The 24,745-nt window shown below is 36.6% G+C and overlaps 1 protein-coding gene across 1 annotated transcript in view; it reads left to right on the top strand.

Moving 5' to 3' along the window:
• LOC126691140 (protein METHYLENE BLUE SENSITIVITY 1) overlaps nucleotides 1-6,221 on the top strand; it is a 70,910-nt gene extending 64,689 nt beyond the window's left edge. Inside the window, exon 2 of the transcript XR_007644790.1 lies at nucleotides 6,211-6,221. The gene's annotated coding sequence lies outside the window, so the exon portion shown is untranslated. The remainder of the gene's footprint in view (nucleotides 1-6,210) is intronic.
• The last annotated feature ends 18,524 nt before the right edge of the window (nucleotides 6,222-24,745 follow it).

Here is a 24,745-nt window from a genome sequence, read left to right as displayed (position 1 = left end):
ATCATCAATCCAACAAGATCGCCCTTAATATCCTCTGAAAACCACCAAGCCAGAGGTGGGGGGAAAGCAATGCAACAAATGAGAAAATAGAAAAGGCAGTTGTGGGTTTAAGGGAGTTTGGGTGAGAGAGAGAACTGAGGAGTAATCTATTTGATTTTGGGAATTAGATTTGAAAAAGGAAGAAGGGGAGAGAGCCTAGCATGGACTTGAAAATATTTTTGGGTTTCATTTTGGGAATTAAATTTGAAACTTGAAAGAGGAAGAAGCACCGTGGGAGGAAAGAGAGTAAGTGGCGGGCTTTGAAAAAATTTCAAGGGTAAGATTGTCTTTTTATGTGTGTTGGTGGAGTAATGAGGTGGCTTTTTTTGGACAAGTATCAATTATTTATTGGTGAAGAAACACAAAAATAGATGTTGACTTGGTATTATTGAAACATGGTATACTTTCTCCTGAAAAAGAGTGTGTCTTTAGAAATGTGAGTGTGTACTTTGATTTACTCACTCTGGGTTTTTGCCATGTGTTCCAATTAGGTTTTTTAGCGGCAAACTACACTATTGGTGTCTAAAGTTTATCCTGTGTGCGCAATTAGTTCCTTAAGTTTCAAGTGAGTGTTATTAGTCACTCAAGTTTAAAAAATGACTAACGTTAGTCCTTTTATGAATTGTCATTAGTTCTATTGCTAACGTTGCAAATGAACAATGACGTGGCATCTTGTTAATTGATGTGACATTTTTAAGTATAATTTCACATGATGAATTTCACACAATTTACACATCATTAACTCATTAATTATTATCTAATAGAAAATAAAATAAAATTATTTGTTGTTCCCATCCTTAATCCCTCTCTCCTTTCCGGTCTTTGCCTCTGGTCTTTGCCCAATCTACAGTGGTCGGCTCTCAATATATCATCGCTATCAAGAAAACAATCTAGGTGGGATACACTCTAAAAAATCAAGCTCAAGGAATTTTTTTTCCAAATAACATTAAATATCAAAAAATTTAGTTAGTTGTCATGTTTCAAAACAATGTTGTAAATTAGCATCTCGAGTGTCTAAAATTCAAGTTCCAAGGTAAAACTCGAGTTTTTAAGTCTCGATTTGTAAGTGGTGGAAGCTGATGTGGAAGAAAATTGACGTGGAACTCAAGTTTGTAAGACTCGAGTTTCACTTTTAAGAATCAAGTTTTAAAGACTTGAGTTTTGCTTCTTCTTCCTCACATTCATTCTGAACCAGCATTCTTCTTCCTGCAAATCAGACTCAGATCGTCCAATCGTTCTTCCTCTATTCTTCGTCGTCGTGTAGATCAGACTCAGATCGTTCCTTTCTTCGTGCAAATCAGACTCAAATCGTTCCTTTCTTCGTGCAGATTCGACTCAGATCGTCCAATCGCCCACTCAAATTTGTTCTTCGCCTCCGTTCTTCGTCATCGTGCAGATCAGACTCAGATCGTTCCTTTCTTCGTGCAGGTCGTCGTCGTGCAAATCATCTGCATCCCCCATCTTTTTTAGATCTAGTTTTCTCCAGGTCGTTGTCTTCTTCTTTTGATCCGAATCTTCTTTTCCTTCTCTTCTCCACCTTTTCTCCTTCTCCATCTTTAAATCTGCTTCTATAGAACTCGAGTCTCTCAAACTTGAGTTCCATGTGGCCATATTCCTCCACGGCTACAGTGGAACTCGAGTTTGAGAGCCTTGATTTTTATCATTGATCTCAAGTTTTAAAAACTCGAGATGCTAGTTTCCAAAATCCTTACAAACATGCGTTAACTTATTATATTCTTTCTCCCTACTGCGCTAGCCTGCAAATTCCCCCTAAGCTCAAGTGGTCCATCTACCAAAACTACCAAAAGTGTCAATGTTAAAGCCAACCGTGGTTGGCTGTGAAAAATTCAAGTTTCACTATTGTTGTTGTAGTGTAAGGGAGAAAGTGGGAATAGGATGGGTTTAGTTTAGATTATTTTTTAACTTGTTCTTTCCTCCATAACTACACAATTATACCTATTGAGGAACTTCCAACAAATATAAAGATACCCAAGAACTCACCAAATTCCTTCCCATCAAAGTACAATTTTACTCCCCCAATGATTTCTCAAATCACAATTGTAACTCTAAAATGGACTTGTTTGTCTTCCATGGCATCTTCTTCTTAGAAATTCAAAATTCTATTATCACAATTTCATCACAATTCACAAACCTGGCAATTACTTTCTCTCAAATACAATTCTATATAACTAATAAATGATGTCAGCTTATCATTATCTACAGCAAATACAATTGTGTAGCCACAGGAGATTGAGATTTGAAACCCACTAATGAAATCAAAATAAAATAGGACATTTAGATTAGAATAAGATTTGAAAGGAACTAATTTAAAGCCGAAAGTTTTAGGAAAATTGTAGGCTTATAACTCAATAATTTGCAATAAACTACTCCCAAACACACCGGTAGTGTTCGATTCGGTGTTGACCCATAAGGAATTCCATGGTTATGGCTTTTTCTCAATTGTTTATGGTTGAATGCCTCTGCACCGAACCTAAAAAGAAGGAGGGAGAGTTTTGTTGGGCTTTGACGACTTAAGAGGAATGGAGGCTTAGACGTCGAAGAAGCAGATATTCAAGCTTGATACCAACGGTAAAGGAGATGAACAGTCTCATGAGATTTTTTATTATTTAGTTTTGGTTTCCTCTATTTGGTATCAACAATTAAGTGATCTAAAATACCCCTAAATCATATTTTTAAGCTAAGAAAAAACTTATGGTCAATCCGGTAAAAATACATTTTTAACTCACACCTAAAAATGCCTACAAATGGGACCACTTTCCCACTAACCACACGTTTTATACATTTTATTTAAAAAATTAAAAAAAAAAAAAAAAAAAAAAAAAACTCTCACCTTTTCTTACATTCCTGTTGTTTTGTTCAAAATTCAAATATGAGTTCTATTTGAATTCAAAATTTTAGTTAAATGCTGACTTAGAGTTTAGGGGAAAAAAAAAATTCTTTTAACTCCCACGTAAAATATTGCCTACAAAATAAGACCACACTCACATGGGTTTTCAAACTCAACTTCAAATATATTTTGTTTACTTCTTCCTCAGTTGTTTCAATTTCTGTCATTCTTCTCTACACCATCATCATCACACTTTTCTATTTGCTCTTGCTCAACACTATGTCAATGTACATGGCTCTTTTCTCTCTCTCTCTCTCTATCTCTCTCTCTCTCTCTCTCTCTCTCTCTCTCTCTCTCTCTATATATATATATATATATATATATATATAAAAAAATCAAATCGAATGCAATTGGTTTTTGTTGAATTTGGGCACGTTTATTTTTGTTATTAGTTTCTTTTTGGTTTTTATTTGGTTTGGATCCCGTGCAAACTCTTCACTATTTTGCTTATTCTAATTATTTGGACTCTTGCTTTTCCTCATTATCCTTTTCTTTAATTGTATAGGTTGCTTTTCATGATAGAACTTGGTTTTAAAATAAAACGTTAAAGAAAACGTTACAAGTTTTTTATTTAAACACAAACTGTGCAAATTCCAACTTTGCCTCCCATTTAAAGTTTGATGTTTTCCTCTATTTGGTTTTATTTTGTTTGGATCCCATGCAAAATTTTCACTATTTTGCTTATTCTTATTTTATGGACTCTGGTTCTTTTTCATTTCCATATTTTCTTATCATTATCTTTTCCATATCATTATTCTTTTTTTTTTCCTTTCTTTGATAAAAGCTTATGTATTGCCTAATATTTGTATAGATATACGTTTGTTTTTATTTGGTTACAATATTATGGTAGAATTTGGTTAAAAAAAAGGGTATAAGTTTTTTTATTAAAACACAAAACTGTGCAAATACCATCTCTACCTCCCATTCGGATTCAATTTACAGCTTTTCAATTAATCGAAACTCTTACAATTTATCCTTATTTCTATCAACCTCATCTCTTCCGAATGAAATTAAAGCTGTCAATTGTTGGATGCATTTTACAATTATCCCTAACAATTGTTGTGACTTTCACTAGAATTTTTTTTTTTTTTTTGAAGAATATATATTTTTTAAATTAAAGGATTTATTGGTGATTAATAGCAGTTGCTAACGTTGAAAGAAAATTATTAACCTTTACCAAAAAAGAAGAAGAAGAAGAAGAAAATAAGAGCCTTTGAGCATGCACGTAAGTGCGTGCTCAGAGGCTAGTACTATCTATAAGAGAATTTCCCTTTTTGGACTAGACAAGTCAAAATTACCCTCATCTATTATCCAATAACTTCTCTTGCAAGTATTTAAAAAATAAGGTCAATAACGTCACATCAATTTCCCTTCTTTTTTTCACACGTTCAGACTTTTTTTTTTTTTTCAAAAACAGAAATTGATGAAGCCAAATTCATCAGTTGATAGATTCGTCCAGATGGAGTATGGCAAGAATGATCTTAATTCCTACAAAAGAATAACAATAGTGTTTCTCTCCCAAAAGGTCACTAGCGTGGTGTTAGCCAATGAGCCACTGATGATAAAGTCAGATAGTGGTTAAGGGAGATAATAATATTTAAGAATGAATTGTGAGGTATATGTGTACCTTTGCTTAGGTTCTGAGATGATTTATATAAGTATTTGCTTTTCTAGCCATTAGAGGCTTTCAATGGTGGCTTTAATGCCTTTTTGTAACGCTTCTAGTTGCTTAGTGAGGTGATTTGAAGATCGTTCCAACAGTCATGTCTTATGCATTCATTTGTGTGTAACGATCCATGCATTAAATGTTCTTTTATGGTGTTTTGTTCATCCAAAGGCTTCTTTGGACGATGGGAATTTATTGGTTAATCATTTGCCCCCTATTTTGTGATCATCATTACTTGTACTAACAATCTTAGGAATATGAAAGGTCATATTGTGCTGGCTGTGGCTTTTGAGATCCCGTTTCTTTCGCATTTAATGTGACGTGACGACACTGCACGCGACGTGGCCATGCGGCGTGCATTGGTAGGCTGGACGTGGGCACATCTCTCAATGAGGCCTTTGGTTTTCCCGCACCTCAGTTTTTTGGAGGAATTTATAAGCTCCTTTTTCCTTTTCTTCTTCTTCCTCGCATTATTTCTTCTACAACTTTCTTCCTCTTTGAGCTAGAGCTTACTAGGCCCCCTTTTCTTCAAGTATGCTCTTCTTTATACCCACATTTATTTACTTTTTAATGTGTTAATGGTAGATTTCTCTGAAGTTAGGACCCTTTTTCCTTCAGTTTCTTTCTTTTTCACTCATCTAGGAGCTTTTCTTGAATCTTCAAGTGGTCATCACCCCCACGTTGGTCTTTTCATTTCTAGGGATAGTGCATTTAGACCAACTTTGAATGATTTGTACCCCTTATTGCACCGATCCCTTAACTGGTATCGTTTATTGTGTGAGATGTCAATGGAAGAGAGAGAGGGTTCTGTTGTCAAGTCAAGTGAACTGGAAATGGGGTTATCATCCAGTGATAAACCCGTGGAAATGGAGGTAGATACTGCTGCTTCAAAGCCATCTTCTTCAAAACCCTCATCTTCCAAACACCCATCTTCCTCTAAAGCTAGGACCTTCCATACCCTTAAAGAGTCGTGTGATCTGGATGAAGAAACCCTTTTGTAGGTTTAGGGATAGGTTTCAATTTCTAGATGAAACTAGGATTCGTCTCCCTCGTAAGAACGAAAAAGCTTGTGCCTTCACACATGGCAAGGTTTACTTTTATGAGGCTGTGCTTTTTAGCGGCCATAGATTCCCCGTCCACCCTATCATAATGGAGCTCCTCCATCATCTCAATATAGCTCTAGGGCAGTTTATGCGGAACTCATGGCAAACCGTCATTAGTTTTATGGAAATTTTCTTGATCTTCAATGACAGAGATATATTCAGGATGGACGAGTTTGTACATTTATATCATTTAAAAGAATCTAAGCAATTTGGGTACTATGAGCTGGTACCGTAGGATAGTAAAGATAGTCTTATATTTGATTTCCCTTTGTCATTTCGATATTAGAAATCTAGGTATTTCTTCGTCTCTAGTAGTGGTTGGGAGACTCCGTTTGATGACCTTTGAGGTGATGTCCTTATGTTGCTGCGTAGGTAGGAGACCCTAAAACTTGGTGCGTTGTCTCTACGAAAACTCTTAATTTTATCTTATTATCATTCAACCTAGTTCTGACCTTCTTCTGTGTATTTGTTTTTCAGTTATAGTCCATCCAAAGTTGAAGAGCAAATGCAAAGGGCAAGTTCAAGTAGCTTTCAATTACACAAAAACCACTGACGACTTCAACGATCATATTGATCCTCGCACTCTATATCATCATTTCCTGGGATTTGAGCCTTTTCCTTTCGTCTTGAGGGCTTTGTTGAAAGAAGAACAGAGTATGCTTCGTCTTGAAACTTTATGTTATGCATAGTTTATCTAAGCTTTTTATGCTAATTATACCTTATGTTGTTGCTTTAGAATGGCGACCAAGTTCAGCCAAGATATATATGCTCGAATGAAGGCCAAGAAAAAAGGCCTCTATCTAGCATTAGCCAAAAGAGGCCAAGAGTGGCTGAAAATGAGGTCATCGAGAAGACTTTGTCCAAATCTATCCCTCAAAAGCCTAGGGTCGCTTCCCCGACGGTCTCCATTGAGGAGCTTACTCCTCATCCAAAGAGGCGTAACAACCTTAAGGATCTTTCTATGATTCCTTCCTATGAGCTAATGAATTGTCATATTCATAAGCTCATCCAGGTATCCTTCATCAATATTGCTTTATGCATTTTTCTTTTCTTAGAATGATTTCCTTTTTCTCTTACCTTTATGTGTGCCAAGTGTTGGGGGAGACGATCCATATTACCATCGAGTATCTTACCAATGAAGAGAAAGTGGTTATGGCCGACTCTAAGGTTGAGGTGCTTGAGGCCAAGAGTTCCAAACTAAGGAAAGACCTCATATTGGTAATGGACGAGGGGAACACTGCGAAGGAGAAGGTCAAGACTTTGTCCAAAGTGCTAAGGGTGGAGAAGTTAATGACAGTGTAGAAGGATGAGCAACTTCAATTCGCCGTAAAAAAGATTAAGTTTGTAGGGGCCAAAGCTGTGCGAGCCTTCTAACTTATTGACGAGTACAACAACGCTCTTTTTAGTTGGTACTTTAAAGGCTTCGAGCTCTTAAGGAGTTATCTGACAAAGCACAATCCTGGGGTCAATCTGGAAGACTTGGACTTTGAGGTGATTGACAAGGAGATCATGGCTGACGAGGCTACTGCTACTATTACTGGATGCAGTACACTAGGTGTTGAAAGAGATGCCCCTTTAGATGACAAGGCTGCAACGATAATTGGAGATGATGCCCCCCTCGTATGACACTTTATGGTTTTTTTTTTTTGGGTGCCTTGCTTATTTAGGGCTTTTATTTTCGAACATTTGTCCTGCATTACTTTTGGGCCTCATTTTGAACAATATTTCCATATGCTGAAATTGACTTCTTCTTAATTTCTTGCTTATTTGCTTGTTGTATGCTTGCTTTTGTGATTCTTGTTTCATGCTTATCGACACCTCATGGCTGCTCGACCACCCATTGCGGCGACGCTCGTGCGCCTTCTCTATCTTGGTGTGAGAATATGGAGGTGTGTTGTACCTCAAGTGTGTGACTGGAATATGAGTCGATTTTAAGGAAATTACCAAGGGTAAGTGAAATTGCCACCAATCATTAGGTTTTTCTAAGGTGTGATTGGTCACCTGACTCTATTTGATTTTATTACTGATCCTAGGCTAAGAAAAATGTCGTTTTTCCTAATCTAATACGAATGGGTAAAAAATCTTGATTCTTGAGTTTGGAAGTCTGGTTACGTATGAGGAAGGTGTTAGGCACCCCATAACGCTTGTCTGTAGTCCTTTGTTTTGGTAAAATCATAATTGAAGGACATTGGCAATTAAAAACAAGCTATTGGCATTAGCTTTCGAGGCTTTAAACGTATTGGGCTTTGAGGTTTGATTTTGGAATGGATGTGGTCTCGTTCGATGCTTTCCAAGTGTGTTTGGAATCGTTGCCTAATTTCCACAGTGAAAATTTGGCAACATTTCACTTTATTTTCATGGCGAAAATCCGACAGCGCTTCGCCTCAGATGCGTCATAGCACATCAAATGCTATTCTCACCAAGCTTTCGACGTGAGAATACAGCAATGAGGATGCCCCATTTTCACGGCAAAAATCCTGCAGAGTTTCGCGTTTGGTACGCTATGGCACACCAGCAGGGTTTCACATCTATGTATACAGAGCGTATCGACATGCTCATACTAAGACAAGTCGAAGCCCCTAAAGTATCAAGTGTGTTGATACGTGTCGCATACATGGGGAAACCAGTGTCACTTGGTGACATGGATCAAAACAATCACACCATGATGATCGTGCACACAATATAATAGTAATATGCACCTACGACAATCGCCTTAAGCACATACCCACACTACAAGGTCAAGATTTGTCATGACTAGAGAGGGTCACTCACATAGCTATAAGAGTCCATCATACAAAGTGCACAATCACCCACACACACACAAGCAGATATATATATATATATATATATATATATACACATACATCATGCACAATGCAACCACACAAAGCAGGAAAGTAAACCAGACCTTGCCAACATTCTAAGGGTATGGTCCAGTAAGGTACAGGAAATGTAAAACAGACATTGTCATACCTAAGGAACGTGGCCCAAGCAAGAAGCAGGAAAATAAAAGGGGGTACATGGAAGGGGACCCTAATACATGCTCTAGAGAAGAGGCTTAAAGAGAGAGAGAAAGAGAAGACCACTCAAAAAGGGCTAGGCCCCCTAATCTACTGAATATTACCCTTTGTGGGCTTGCATCCTCTTGCTTGCATCCTTGCCCTTTTGCTTGCGCCTAGGAGGTCGCACCCTTGCTCCAAGTATTCTCACTTCGTCCGTATACATGAAAAGACAAAAGAAACAAGCCAGTAGACAAGCAAAGAAACAAATGGATGGAAAAGCATGCTAAAAGACAACCTAGGAAAAGATGCCGAACGGGGGCAAAAAAACATATAAAGCATACGAAAGGACAAACAAGCATGTTATCAAACAAAAAGGGGTGTCCTAGGAGGACAAATGTAGGTTTGGATTGAGTGTCCATAGTTCCATTGGATTGGAGTATGGACGACACACAGGCTCATGCATGAACATGTAGGCAAGCGTGCAAAGATGCAAAGAAGCAAAGAAAGCCAAACAGGTGGCACAAAGCAAGCAAGGCAAGCATATCAACATCACACAGAGTGGAGAAAGGTGTGAATCAAGAACACCAACATCACGGGGATGTATCTCGCAAGTGATTACATCCAAACAAACCCTAGGAGGGATAGATGTAACCACACGAGCACAAGCCCACTGAGGGCACAAAGCAAGGCAAAGCCTAGATCTAGAGAGGCTAACTTGAAGATAAAGCATAGAAACAAGCAAGCAAACATAGATGTGCAAAGGAAATGATGCAAACTCTTTAATATAGGCCTAAGTGTATGGATGTAGGCCTAGACCATAGGATCTAGATCTATGCCCTACTAGAAAGGCCAAAACACAAGAAAGAGAGATATAAAGGGACAAAAAGGGATAAAGTAGCACATGACATAGCAACCAACACAGATCTGATCACACAAGCATGACACGAAGCACATAAACACATAGATCTAAGCATAGGCAAGGTAAAGAACACATAGGCATGTAGATCTAAGCATAAACATGGCAAAGAACACATAGACATATATCTAGACATAAACATGGAAAAGAGCCCATAAACATGTAGATCTAGGCTTAAACATGGCAAAGAACCTATAAACATGTAGATCTAAGCATAAAGGTGACAATGAACACATAAACATGTAGGTCTAAGTATAAACATAGTAAAGAACACATAGGCATGTAGATCTAGGCATAAACATGGCAAAGAGCCCATGAGCATGTAGATCTAGGCACAAGCAAAGTATTTAGACATATCCTAGCCGCCCAAAAAGTCTAGGCCAACAACATCAAAGCGATAAATCATAGCAAAAAGCAAGTAGACATGCTAGGAAAGCTATAAAACATGCTAGGAAGCAAAATAAAGCAAGTACATTCTATGTAATGGGTGTGGATTGTAGCTAAAAATCTACATTCACACCCCTAAACCTCAAATCCAAGGTATAGAATCAAGGAGAGAAAGATTAAGAGTAAGAACACTACCTTTTGATTGTTAAGAGAAAGGAGGAATCAAAGGTTTTTTGAAGTGTTTTTAGGAGAGAAATGTAGAGAAAATAGAGAGAAAAATGCCCAAAAACTACTCCAAGACTGCCCAAAAACGTTCCCACTTCAGATCTGGTCTAGAAAAGGATGTTTTGGCTACTTTATAAGCCAAAAAGTGCCTGAGGGCTACCAACTTTAGAGGCCTTTTTGAAGAACTTCCCGAACTCGAATTGAGCTGATCTTGGTATCCCTGGAAATCTCTAGATGTCTAGTTTCTATAAAGCTAAAGAACTTGAAAATCCAACAGTTGGATAAAAAATAATGACCTTGGGAAGCAAGCTGATGCGCCCAACATAGTTTTTAGGATATCTCAATTGTTTTAACTCCAATTTCGACCCATGAGCAGTTGTTGGAAAGGGAATTCGATAATCTTTACAAGGACACTAGCCCTAACCAGTTTTGATGGATGGATAAAAAATTAGGGTTTCTGGTGCCTCCCGGAGGTTAACTTTAGGTCAAACTAGGTCAACATTGGTCAAAGTTAACAAAAATCTCTGAGTGGCTTGGTTTTGATGTAAAAGCATGAAAAAAAAATGTTATTTTGGGAGGATTTTGACCTTGTTTGAGTCTCAGTCAACTCAGGGTTAACTAGGGGTATTTCAGTCAATTTGACCTGAAAAGGCACTTTGAGTGCTCCGATACCCGAACGGGTTGTGCCACATCAATCTAAATGTTTTTGTGGCTCCTTGGAGAATAGTTAATATTTTTGGAATTTTTGAGTTCTGGCACGTAAATCAAGGGCGGACAAAATACAATATCTGCAACACTTATATGTGTTTGTTCGTTTAATCCTCATTCTTCTTTAGAGAGTTTAGATTGCATGGACGTTCATGTGATTTATATTTTGTATACAAGAACCTGTATCACTTTAGTCCATCATATGATTTGCATTCTCCTTAAGAGAACTTATATTATTTGGACGTTTATGTGATTTGTATTCTCCTTAAGAGAATTTGTATCACTTTAGTTCGTCATATGTTTTGTATCCTCACTAAGAGAATTTATATCATTTGGACGTTTATGTGATTTGTATCCGTTTGGATGAGGATTTTATCACTGGCCTCGTCAAGTGATTTATATCCTTTTTGGTAAGGATTTTTATCACTAGCATCGTCATGTGATTTATATCCTTTTTGGTAGTGATTTATATCCTTTTTGGTAAGGATTTTTATCACTTGTTGGTTGATTCCTCTTTTTTTTAACACACTCATAAAGATTGTGAATGAATAATTCGTTTATTGAGTTGCTTTAAAGCATAAGTGAAAAATGTCAATAATTACAAAACTTTACATCTATTGATGATACCTCTTGAGGTGTTCAATGTTCCATGGACGAGGTAATTTATTCCCATCCATGGATTCCAGATGATAGCTTCCTTGTCTTAAGTAGTGGTGATCTTGTAGGGGCCTTCCTAGGTTGGCCCTAGTTTGCCTTGGGTTGGATTTTTGGTTGACGGTGTGACTTTTCGTAGGACAAGGTCTCCTATGTTGAATCTTCTAAGCTTCACTCTCTGGTTGTAGTAACCGGCCATCTTCTACTGATATCTTACCATTCTTTGGGATGCTTCAGTTCTCACTTCATTTAGACAATCCAAGTTCATCTTCAGAGGATCGTCGTGGCCTTCTTCGTTGAAAAATTCCCTTCTCATGCTGGTAACCCATACTTCAACAAGGATTATTGCTTCAGTGCCATAAGTGAGATTGAACGATGTTTCTCCTATTGGGGTTATGGACGTGGTTCGATAAGCCTATAGGACGCTTGGTAGTTTGTTTGGCCATGCACTCTTTGCCCACTTTAGTCAAACTTTGATGATCTTCAGCAGTGTTCGATTAGTCACCTTTGTCTGTCCATTGGCCTGAGGATGGCATGGTGAAGAAAATTGGTTCTTGATACCAAGGCTCGAGCAAAATGACCTGAATCCTTGGCTGTCAAATTGATAACCATTATCTGAGATGATCATCCTCGTATGCCAAACTTGCAAACAATGTTCTTGTATTCAAAGTTTTGTATTCTGGCTTCTGTGATTGTTGCTAGGGCTTCTGCTTCCACCCACTTTGTGAAGTAGTCAATTGCTACAAGTAGGAACTTTACCTACTTTTTACCTTAAGGCAAATGGCCTACTATGTCAATTCCCCATTTTGTAAACGGCCATGGTGTTGTTATGGTTGTCATCTTCTCCCTAGGTACTCTTTAGACGTTTCCATATCTCTAGCACCTATCACATCTTCTAACGAATTCCACGGCCTCTTTCTGCATTGTAGGCCAGAAATATCCAGCCCTGATGATCTTTCCTACTAGAGACCTTGTTCCCAAATGATCTCCGCATATACCTTCATGAACTTCATCCAGGATATACCTAGCTTCATCCTATTCAACGCATCTCAAGTAAGTCAATGAGAAGCCCCTTTTGTAGAGTGCGTCATTTAGGATTGTGAAACTAGTCGCTAGCTTCTTAATCTTTCTTGCCTTTTCTAGATCTAACGGCAACTATTCGTCTTTAAGATATGATAGGATTAGGGTCGTCCAGCTGGCATCACCATGTATTGAAAGGGTATGGAATTCTTCAATGCTAGGGAACTTCTGTATCTATAGCTTCAGATCTGGCAAGCTTGTTTCGTCCTTTGATGACACATATCTAGCCACTTCATCCACTTCTGAGTTTTGACTTCGTGGGACTTGTATGAAATTTACCTGTTCTAACTCCCCAATTATTTGGTTTGTCAGCTTCAAGTACTTTTGCAGCCTGCTTTCTTTTGCTTCATATTCACTATTGATTTGCCCTATCTGTCATGACCCAAACCTGTACTTCAAAATTTAGAGCATGACCGACATGTTAATATCAAGTATACCTCAATACTAACACGAACCAACTAAAGCTAAAGGTTCTTATCAAAATCCATTTCTTGCATTCCCTTTTTTTTCCTTGCATAAAAACATAATCTACAAAATTGATAAAAACTTTAAAACTTCATTTCATTTTGAACTTTTCAAGATTACAACTTTGCTAAAACTTAAGGTATTTGTGTAAATATTTCATAGCTAAACGTTTAGCAAAACTTTTATTTACAAATCTAACCCCAAGACATACAACTGGGGTTCAAAACAAACTAAGATTCTGAAATACATCTGTGCTTAAAAGGATCAAGTACATCTTGATTCTTCCAATACAACAAAAGAGCTAAACTACTATACAACAAAAGAAAACTGTACATACTAACAAACGAGAATCACAGATTCCTTGCCACCTCTAATACTTTCCCTGCTTCCAGGAAAGAACCTGTACACTAAAATATAATAAGGTGAGCTGCGAAGCCCAGTAAGGTTTTAAGCTCCATGAGCATTTAATAAGAATGCATGTAAATCAAATATTTTATGCATACACTCACTTTGATAAATAGTCTTCATATTATTCTTAAAATAACTTATGAACTTTCAGATGAAAATACATCATTTTCCTTTCATATAATAAGAAAATGACATAATAAGGAACTTAAAGTAATTCAATAACCATATCTTTAAATAAAATATAAAATACTTTATCATAAACTTTTCATCAAACTTATAACACATTCAACATACCTTTCTTATCATCATAATTGTCTTATAAATTCCAAATAGCTTAATAGCTCATTCATGATACATATTAGTTAGTCCAATTGCAAGTCTATCACAACTTTGGGAGGCTTCTAGCACATAGTGCCAAGCATCCAACATTCCCCACAATGTTAGGAAATCCCAGGATCATATCAGAAAGTATCACACCCCTTTCGGTGTGATCATATCGTCAACCATAGGGGTTGGTTGGCATCCTCCACAAGTTGGTCGTTCCCAACGAGGGCGGGTACAGCAAAGTCCTCACCACTTATAATGGCTAATCAAAATTTCCATTGAAATGCTAGTACTATAATCCCTACTAGCTAAGTTCAGATCATAACAATGGAATAACTCAAAAACTATATTTTTCTAATAACTATACTTTTACATAAATATTTCATAACAATAGCATATCCGCTTCATTCTTTAAACATTACGTTTGTGATATAAGTAATAGCATCAATATGCTAAAATTATCATATATATAGGATTCAACAATTCACGAACACACATCTTTACTTAAATCATGCTTATATGTAATAGGTCTAATTAAAAGGTTTTGATGCATAATAAATTTTTAAACAATCCCTATACATATCAAACGCACATGTCACATATCCCTTACCTGAAAACAGAAGACGCGAGAGATTTGTATAAAAAGAGCTCAAGTGTCCACGTTCTCGTTCTCGTCACCTAAATGAAAGACCAATAATTATACTAACAAATCCTCCTGAATATATAAATGTATACATGAATCACAACCTAACTCTCAAACTCAAGGAGATCTTAATTTCCATCTCAAAAGGTTCCTCAAATACAAAATACATTCATCAAACACATTATGTACCAAACCATAGAGAAACCAAGGCATACAAAATTTATCTATGATCCAAACATACCAAAAGATGAGCATACTAATTTATAGCTCAAAACATTCACCCTAACTTTAGAATTAAATCCTCAAAGTCAGGTATATCATTTACTGTTCACTGCTTATTTCAGCAGCATATACCTCATTTATAAAATACAAATGGGCTATCTATTCACATCCAATTTTCATGAACTTTTACAGAGCCACTCCTCTAGATGTCTAGTAGATACCATAGCAATTTCGAGTCAAAGAATAAAACCATAATTTACTAAAAATCATATAAAACGACATACTCAAATCTGTCCTAACAGAATTTCATTCAAATTAAAAATTAAACCATTATTTTTATATTGATCTAATTGTTGTGAGGCCACTTCAATTACAACCATGTGTGTCTTAAGATTCATAAGAACTACTCCTAGCATCCTAATTCACATGATATGATTTAATCCATATTTTTTCATGTTGTAAACACTAAATCTGTCACAGTGACAGTTTTAACATATTTTCTCACAAAATCATCAACTAATTGCAATTAACCTTCATTTCGTGTGGGTGTTTTTATACCTATACTATACATGTTAGAATACATTAATAGGCATCCAATTGACCATAATATCTTCAATCTTTCAAATTACTAACACAAAACCACAATTTCAGCTTCTACAATCAAATTAGAGAATAAATAAGGGAAACTGAAGAAAACAATTACACCATCAAAATTCCCAAAACAAGATATAGTTTTATTTACTTACCCACAAACTTTGAAGCTTAAACTTTAGTGTTAAGCTTTTAATTTCTTCTTAGAGAGAGGTATATATGGTTTCGGTGAGAGAAAAGGCACACGTGAGAAAGGGCTGTTGAGGTGTGAGAGAGAGGTATATATATAAAATCTCAATGAGAGAAAGGAGGTTGTTGGTGTGTGAGATGGTGCTGCCCATTCAAGAACCAAGAAAGAGGAACAAAAAGGAGCAAAGAAAGAAGAACAAAGAAAGAGTTCTGGTGCAGCAAAGAAGTCAAGGGAAAATAATCTGGGTGGGGCACGTGCTTGCTAAGGGGAAAAGGGTTGATGAGTCACCCTTTCAACTTTTTAAAATTTACTTTCCACCCCTCCATAACCTTATATTCTAGATAGGCCCAAATAATAAAATAACTTTGTATATAAACCCTTATCTTTATAAACTTCTTTCCATGACATAAAAAAAAATCTATATCTTTTATAACATCAAAATATCAAAGTCTTATGCACTTAAATTAATTAAGATAATAACAAGCATATAAATCCATAAAATTAATTATGCAATTAGGCTAGGATGTTACACTATCACTAGCTTTGAGTTGCTTTTCAAGAGTACTTTTCTTGCTCCCAAAGATCTTGCCATTTTGAGCCTCGTCAGTATCGCCTCGTACTCTACTTCGTTGTTGGTGGCAGGGAATTAGAGCTATACTCCATATTTTAGGATGTCTCCTTCTTGGGAAGTAATACCTAAGCTTTTATCACTATTCGAGGCATGTACTTGATGTCAAATTTGCTTAGTTCAATTACCCACTGCACCATTTGCCCTGCTGCTTCTGGTTTGTTCATTGCCTTCTTGATTGGTTAGTTTGTCATTACCAATATAGGGTTTGCTTGAAAGTATGACACAACTTTCGAGAGGTGACGATCAGAGCAAAGGTGATCTTTTCCACGCATGGGCATCTTGCTTCTACCCCTTGGAAAGCTTGATTGATGTAGTATATTAGGTGCTGAACCTTAGACTCTTCTCGAATCAATGCTGCACTTACAACTGTGGTTGATACTACTAGATATAAGAATAAATCCTTACCTTTCTTGAATGGACTCATGAGTGGTGGGTTACTTAAATAGCGTTTCAATTCCTAGAATGTTGCTTCACAGTCGTCTATCCATGCAAAGGCCTGCTTAAGGGTCTTAAAGAAAGGCAGACACTTGTCCATTACTTTATAGATGAACCTATTAATGGCTACAACCCTTCTTGTCAGTTTTTGCACATCCTTGACGGTTTTAGATGGTGACATCTTGTAGATACTGCATTTTGTACCCCTTATGACTCGGGCCCCTGTTCCCCAATGATGGTAGTACTCTAAAGCCCAAGGTTGGTTTAGGGCATAATCAGATGAAAATTGACTTGAGAAAAGTGTTTGTGGAAAATATAACTTATTTTTGGAAGAATAACATTTTTTTCGAAAAGAAAGTCCACAAGAAACCCTAAGTGTGCACACACATACACGCGTATGCGTACGCACACTCAAGCCATGCGTACACATGTTTACTGCATGCGCATGCAGCTAGGGTTATAGAAACTATGTAAGGAAAGGTTTTCTACATTAAACTTGGTTTGGAATGAATCCCACATAATTTGGGAGCCACCCAAACTTGTATTTTTCGACTATATAAAGCCATAAAAGCCACTTTTTCAAAGGAGGACAAAAAACGTGAAAAAACACATAAGATTCGCTAGAAAATAGTAAATCGAAGAGGGAGTTTCTCACAAAGCATCCTCAAGTCAAATTTTGTTTGATTAGGACCTTTTCTAATCTTGATCTTTGAAATCTAAGTTTACTAACTCATTTCTGAATTGGTTGTGAATAAATTGACTGAGGGCAATAGTCAAAATCAAGCTCTAAAGAGTCCTAGTGTTGAGGTAAAGTTTCTAACTTTGGCTCTTCATTTCTCTTTGCTTTTTCTTTGTTTTTGTTTTTATATACATGGTTAAGTGTTTATAACATGTTTGTTTAGTTTAAGTTTATGTAGTGTCTATGTTTAAAGCATGTTAGGTTGTTAGATTTTTTGTTTTCTATGTTTTTCTATTTTAAGTTTCTGGGTTAGGGTTTCGAGTGTGTATGCCTATGCATACTCGAAGTATGCGTACGCATACAGTTGGGATGCGCACGTATACCCTATGTATACACACACATACGCTTACCCAGAAACCCTAATTCATCTCTGTTTATTTTTCCTTTGTTTTATTTACATGCTTAGCATTTGTTTAACCTAGTTTTAATATCTATAAACATCTGTCTACTCTATCTTGTTTTATCTCTTTTATGCTTATTAAGGTTTTAGTTTGTTTGAATACCATGAACATGCATTGATGCAATAAGGTAAGTCATGCATAATCACATGAACGTGCATTTTTTGTTTAATGAGTATGATATGGTTGATGAACATGATATACTTGGTTGAATCCCATGCGTTTGATGCTTAGATATTATAACATGCTTGTTTGAATCTTCTTTGTGATGTTGCTGCCCTTGGAAATATATGCTTAAATGCCATGATAGATAAATGGTAGGCTTAGGATGATTATGCCATGTTTGCTTGCTTTAGATGCATGTTAGGGTGTGTGTGAGTTAGAATAACATGTTAAGTATGTCTTTAATGAGATTAAGACTTGGAACACAATAAGTGGAAGCTAACCCATGAGTCGGGTGGGGTTGGGTGCCTAACACCTTCCCATTCCCATACCTAAACTTTGGACAATTGCTCTGGTAAAGATCAATCCTTCCACGAAAGGTGCTATATTTATGGTTTCTAGACCTAAACTAGGTGGCGACTATATTTATACCTTCCACCATGGTCCAACCTAGGCCAAGGCGTACTTCCCACGAATTTGGGGAAACCCAAAAGGATCACCACGGGCGCTCACATCCACAAGGGGAGATAAAGGGTTGCTGGGTTAAGATAGATTGACCCCGGTTAATTAATTCAATTACCCAAGTTGATTAATTAGGTCAAATTACATGCAAATCACAGAGGCACTAACAAATCACCAAATAAACTAAATGCAGCAAAAATTAAATTGACATGGAGATTTTTTGACAAATGGGAAAACCTTTCGCCAGGAAAAAAACCCCACCAGGTGAATTTAAGGTCACCACTCCCAAGAATTCTATAATCAATAATCAAACAACTACAAGTATGAAGAATCTTACCATTACACTAGCCTGTCCCAAAATAGCAACCTACAGTTGAACCTTCACTTCAATACCCAATTGAACTTGATATTGTAGTAGCCTTCTTTCCTTTGTTGCATAAATCTCCAATCTGTGACTAACTCCTTTGCACGGATCCCAGTACATGACTAACTCCAGTAACTTGAATGATTGTTGTTAGCTACAAATTTCTTCACTTCATTAATAATGAAGATCAAGAAGCCTTGGTTACAAAACCCTAAGGTGTACAAATGCAGTAGCTTCACACAAAGTATATGAGTCTAGGTCTCTGTTTCTGCGTATGATGACTTTTAAAATAAGACTTATATATAACTAGGGTTGTGAGAAAAGAAACCCTAGTCAACCAAGTCATTGTGGGCCGAATTTCAGATTTGGAAATTCTGAAATCATAGATCTCAATAGATTAAGCTTATATCGAGCTTCTCCATTACACTTCGATAGTAGCATCTGTCAAGCTTCTATTGAGACTTAATGAAACTGTTTTTCTTTACTTGTTTCTTGGATCAACCTTTATGTCTTTAATGATGATAGGCCAAGAATGTATTGACCCCTTAGGTAAATTAACCAATTAATTAGCCAAGTGAATTAATTAAGTCAATTAACATGCAATATGTGTGGTAGCACAAACAAATCACCAAATAACTAAATTTAACAAAATTAAATTTGACACAGGTGATTTGTTTACGAATGGGGAAAACTACTGTGGCAAAACCTCATTCGGTGAATTTAAGGTCACCATTCCCGAGAATCCATTATTATCAAAACAAGTGGTTAAGAGTAAAGAAATCCCAGTACCTTTTACCAACCTATAGTTGAACCCTTACCCCAATACACAATTGAATTTGAAATGTAGTGACAATCTTTCCTTTCAATGCATGGCTCCAAGTATGTGACTAACCAATCGATGCATGGATCCCAGTACGTGACTAACACACCAACTTGAGAAAGATGTTGGCTGCAAAGTTCTCCAGTTCATCCACACGATGAAGATCAAGAAGCTCCTTGGTTACAAAACCCTTGGCACCCATACGCAACAGCTTCTTCAAGAGAAAGATAAACTAGGACAATTTTTGTCTCCGGCCACAATATGAGGGCAACAACAATTGCAACAACCTTTGCATCCAGTGAAACGGCCCTTAAAATAATCCTTATATATGTTTAGGATTGTGAGAAAAGAAACCTTACACAAATAGCTTGGATATGCGTGAAAAGCAGATCTAAAAATCTGAATTTCATAATTCTCGATAGAAATAGGTGATTTTTTTACGAATGAGAAAAACCACCGAGGCAAAACCCCACCAGGTGAATTTAAAGTCACCACTCCCGAGAATTCACTATTATCAAAACAAGTGGCTACAAGTAAAGGAATCCCACTACCTTATATGAACCTACAGTTGAACCCTTACCCTAATACACAATTGGACTTGTAATGTAGTGACAATCTCTCCTTTCAATGCATGGCTCCAAGTATGTGACTAACCAATCGATGCATGGATCCTAATATGTGACTAACACACCAACTTGAGAAAGATGTTGGCTGCAAAGTTCTTCAGTTCATCCACACGATGAAGATCAAGAAGCTTTTTGGTTACAAAACCCTTGGCACATAGATGCAGCAGCTTCTTCAAGAGAAAGATGAACTAGGGTAATTTTTTTCTCCGGTCACAATATAAGTGCAACAACAATTGCAACAACCTTTGCATCCAGTGAAACGGCCCTTAAAATAATCCTTATATATAGGGTTGTAAGAAAAGAAACCCTACACAAATAGCTTGGATATGCGTGAAAAATAGATCTGGAAATTTGAATTTCGTAATTCTTGATAGATACAGCTTCTGTCGAGAGCTATCAAGAATCACATATTAAATCTCGATAGATACATTTGTCGAGCTATCTGTCGAGATTTAATAAACAACACTTCTTCACTTGATTCTTGGACAGATTTGCATGGCTTCAATACTTGGACTTGAACTCTTATTCCTTGAAGTATTAAACACATCCTAAATTTACTCAATTACAAGTAAAGTACGTTTTGTCAAAGGATTACCCAATTCTAAATGACATATGTTCATAACAAGTTCCACATATGTCCTAACAAATGATACCAATTGATATATTTGAACAACATACTTCTTGATATATTAAACCCAACTTAGATCTACCCAATTACAAGTAAAGTGCATTTTGTCAAAGGATTAACCAATTACATAGAAAATATGACCCTAACAAAGGTGACTAGGTTTTAGCTCGTGAATGCTATTAAGTTGTACTAGCCTTAAAGGAGAACCACATGTGGATAATCAAAGAATAAAATTCAGAAGCAGTAGAAGTATTGGAAATAGTTAAGTTAGTAGAAGAGGAGTCGGCGAAGGTAACAAAGGTAGGGATGAGCCTTGATCCCTTGACAAAGGAAGAGATGATCAAGTTCTTGAAGAACAACTTGGACGTCTTTGCCTGGAGCCACTAAGATATGCCCGATATCTCCGGGGATATTATCGAAATTTTTTGAACGTTAACCTTGAAAGAAAACCTAATCTAAACAAACGTATTAAAGCAAACAAAACACATATATAAACACAATATCAAAAGAAATGTAAGGGAAAGCGAAGAGCCAAAATTAGAAACTTTACCTCAACACTAGAACTCTCTAGAGCTTGATTTTAACCGTTCCCCTTAGTCAATCTATTCACAACCAAATCAAAGTTGAGTTAGTAAACTTAGAACTCAAAGATCAAGACACAGAAAAGGTCCCAATCAAACAAAACTTGACATGAGGATGTTTTATGAAAAACTCCCTCTTTGATTCACTATTTTCTAGTGAATCTTATGTGTTTTACCACCGAAATTCGTCCTCCTTGAAAAATTACCATTTATGGCTTTATTTAGTCAAAAAATAGGGGTTTGGGGTGGCTCCTAGACAATGTGGTATCCGTTACAAACCTAGTTTAAATGCATAAAACTTGCCTTACATAGTTTTTGGAACCCTAGCATGCACATGCATGTACACGTATGTGCACGTGTGCCGTAGGGTTTTTGTGGTATTTCTTTTCCAAAAATAGTTTATTTTGTCCAAAAATAAGTTATGTTTTTCATAAACACTTTCCTTAAGTCAATTTTCATCAAGTTGGTCCCTAAACTAACCTTGGGCTTTAGAATTCTAACATCATTGGGGAACAGGGCCCGACTCATAAGGGGTACAAAATGCAGTGTCTACAGATGTCCCTCTTTTGATTCATGAGCTCCACTAATGGAATCAAAAGAAGAAGAGACGAAACATTTTGTTTCGATGTACATGGCAAACAAAATGGGGCGGGATGCAACTTCGTAGAGTTGCGTGGAATTCATATGTACGAAGTCCCGCAAGTGTTACTCAGGAAATGAACAACGATAGGTTCACTATCCAAGAACCTGTTTTGCCAATTGTAGGTAAAAGGCAAGTGACGCACTATCCTAGAGTCGCTAAAAAAGAAAAGCAAAAAAAAATGGCCAACGGCCTCAACCGTCAACCAAACAAACAAGGTGCTCTTATGAGCTAAAAAGGAAACATATATGTGGTGTCCATCTAGGGCTCTTGCCTCAAACTTCTCTGGGTGGCTATTGCCTCTAGGTAGTTTCTGTCTCTATCTCAATCTCTTCTAATCTAGCGTGGCTCCTGCCTTTATGTGATTGCTATCTCCATCTTAATCTCTTCAATTCTAGGTGGCTTATGCCTCAATTCTGGTGTACATGTTCAATTCCAAGAAGGATATGTACTCAAGTTCCATATTCTTCTTTTATCTTCTTGTCTTGGGGATCTGTGCCTACATATTCAATTCCCAAGGGATATGTGCAAAATTATGATGATGATCTTGAATGGAAAGTGCACTCGAGGGGTTTCCAAACATGCATGGGGGTTTACTTGATGATCCCATTGTAGACACCTCATTTTGTACCTGATTAATAAACTTTAGTCCCCAGTCCCAATGATGAGCTTGACATATCTACAAAAGTTAATTGAAGTTATTTGGATAGTTTGGAAGTAATCACAACCCAAAAGTGCTCAAATCACTTTGAAAACGATTCTGAAAAATAACCTTTACTCACTGTTTTAGCCATAACTTTTGATCCACAAAGAATTTTTGAGTAAAGTTTGTCTCATTGGAAAAGTAAACATCCTAGGCTTCAATTTGAATACAATTATTGCCTAATTTGGGCTTAAATTGAGTAAGTTATGACTGTTTGAAGTTAGGCCTACTGGCAGTCCGATTTTCTGGGTTTTAAAACTTCATTTTAAAGGTCCAAAACAAAATTCTTTGATATGGGCCAGCCCATGGACCCTTGAGAATGTCCAATGATCATTAAAAATTATAAAAACCCTAATTTTAACTTATAAATACTCATCTTATGCCTCCAATTAAAACCCTAGCCAGAGAGAACCATTTTTTAGCCTCCATCTTCTCTAAAACCTTAATTCTCTTTTCTAAAACACACATACTGCACCTTTGCACGTTTTGAACAAATTAAAAACCTCTCTTCAGTTAGTTCTAAGGCAGAAACTATTTTCCCAATTTGATTTCTCAAATCCCTTTTCAAAACTAATCTTGTTTTTGAGTTGTGATTACCTATATACTATTGAAATCTTCTTTTACCTTGAAATCTTATTCAATCTTGTTGTGTAGATAGTAGATACTGAGGTGCCAGTTAAATATCAATCAAGTTTGTATTCCATAGCAAGGTAAGTCTCTTTTCATGGCTTTTTCTTGATTTGGTTATTTTATAACTTGTGTTTTTGTTGTTCTTAGTTAATTTATATGTTATTCAAGTTTAGAAATATGTTTTGTTTTGTTTGATTTTATTTTGTTTTGTCTCATCGTGTTTTGATTAGAAAGTTGATATGATTTGATATATTGATGAATATGTTTTGATGTGTTAAGTGTTGCTCTTGTTTGTTGTTAGATCCAATGCATGTTTGGGAATAGATTTTGTTTTGTTTATCTTTGATATCTTTGTTGTTAGTTTAGGTTGTTTAGTTTTATATTAGAAGCATGTTAGGTTTGGTTTGATTGTTATTTTATTGCTTGCTTTAAAACTATGTTTCTGGGTATGTATGCGTCCGCATACTTATGTATGTGTACGCATACAAGAGGCATGCGTACGCATACTCGTGCCTAGAAATGCAGATTTAGGATTCTTGCAATTTTGATTGTTTTGCTTAGTTCTAAATCATCTGTTTAAGTCTCATTAAGTCTAATTTTCACATGTTTAGGCCTAGGGTTAGTAGAATAACATGTTTCACATGCTTTGATTGTTAAATTGATAATTAGGGTTTATATCTTGGCTAAATCACATGAACATGCATTGATATATAGATGCTGTGGTGCTATAAGGTAAGTGAGGTAAGTCATGCATAATTACATGAACATGCATTTGATTGTGATGATGAGCATGATATGGTTTATGAACATGATGAATATGCCTGGCTAATACCATGATGCTATGCTTGGATGTTTGGGATATGCTTGATGTTAATGCCTTGTTGATGCTACCGTATTGTGATATGCTTGCTGCCTTGGATGAGATGAGATAGATGTATACTTTGGTTGTGATATGCCATGATAGATGAGTGATTAGGTTTTGGGATGATTGATGCCATGCTAATTGTTAAATGTATGCAAGCGTGTGTGTGAATATAGATACAATGTTGAATGTGCCCTTAATAGGGTTAAGACGTAAGACACAATGATGGGAGGCCAACCTTAGGGTTAGGTGGTCTTGGGTGCCTAACACCTTCCTAAGAACGTACCTAAACTCTGAACCCATATCTCTGGTAGTAAGATCAATGTTTCTTCCTCGAAAGGATGCTATATACATGGTTCTTAGACCATTGCAAAAACTAGGTGGCACTCCCCCTTGTGTCCACAGTAGTGACTCTGCTAGGGATTGTGAGTTTAATTCCTATGTGTTCTATGTCTTAACCTTAATAAAGACTTATTCAATACTTGTTTGCACACATTCACTTGGTTCTATTGTCCCTTTACCTCGGTTAGTGA

The sequence above is a fragment of the Quercus robur genome, chromosome 1 (genome assembly GCF_932294415.1).
Source record: "Quercus robur chromosome 1, dhQueRobu3.1, whole genome shotgun sequence".
Taxonomy (NCBI): Eukaryota; Viridiplantae; Streptophyta; class Magnoliopsida; order Fagales; family Fagaceae; genus Quercus; species Quercus robur.
The sequence above is the reverse complement of the archived record's forward strand: the minus strand, read 5'-3'. Positions and strand labels throughout refer to the sequence as shown.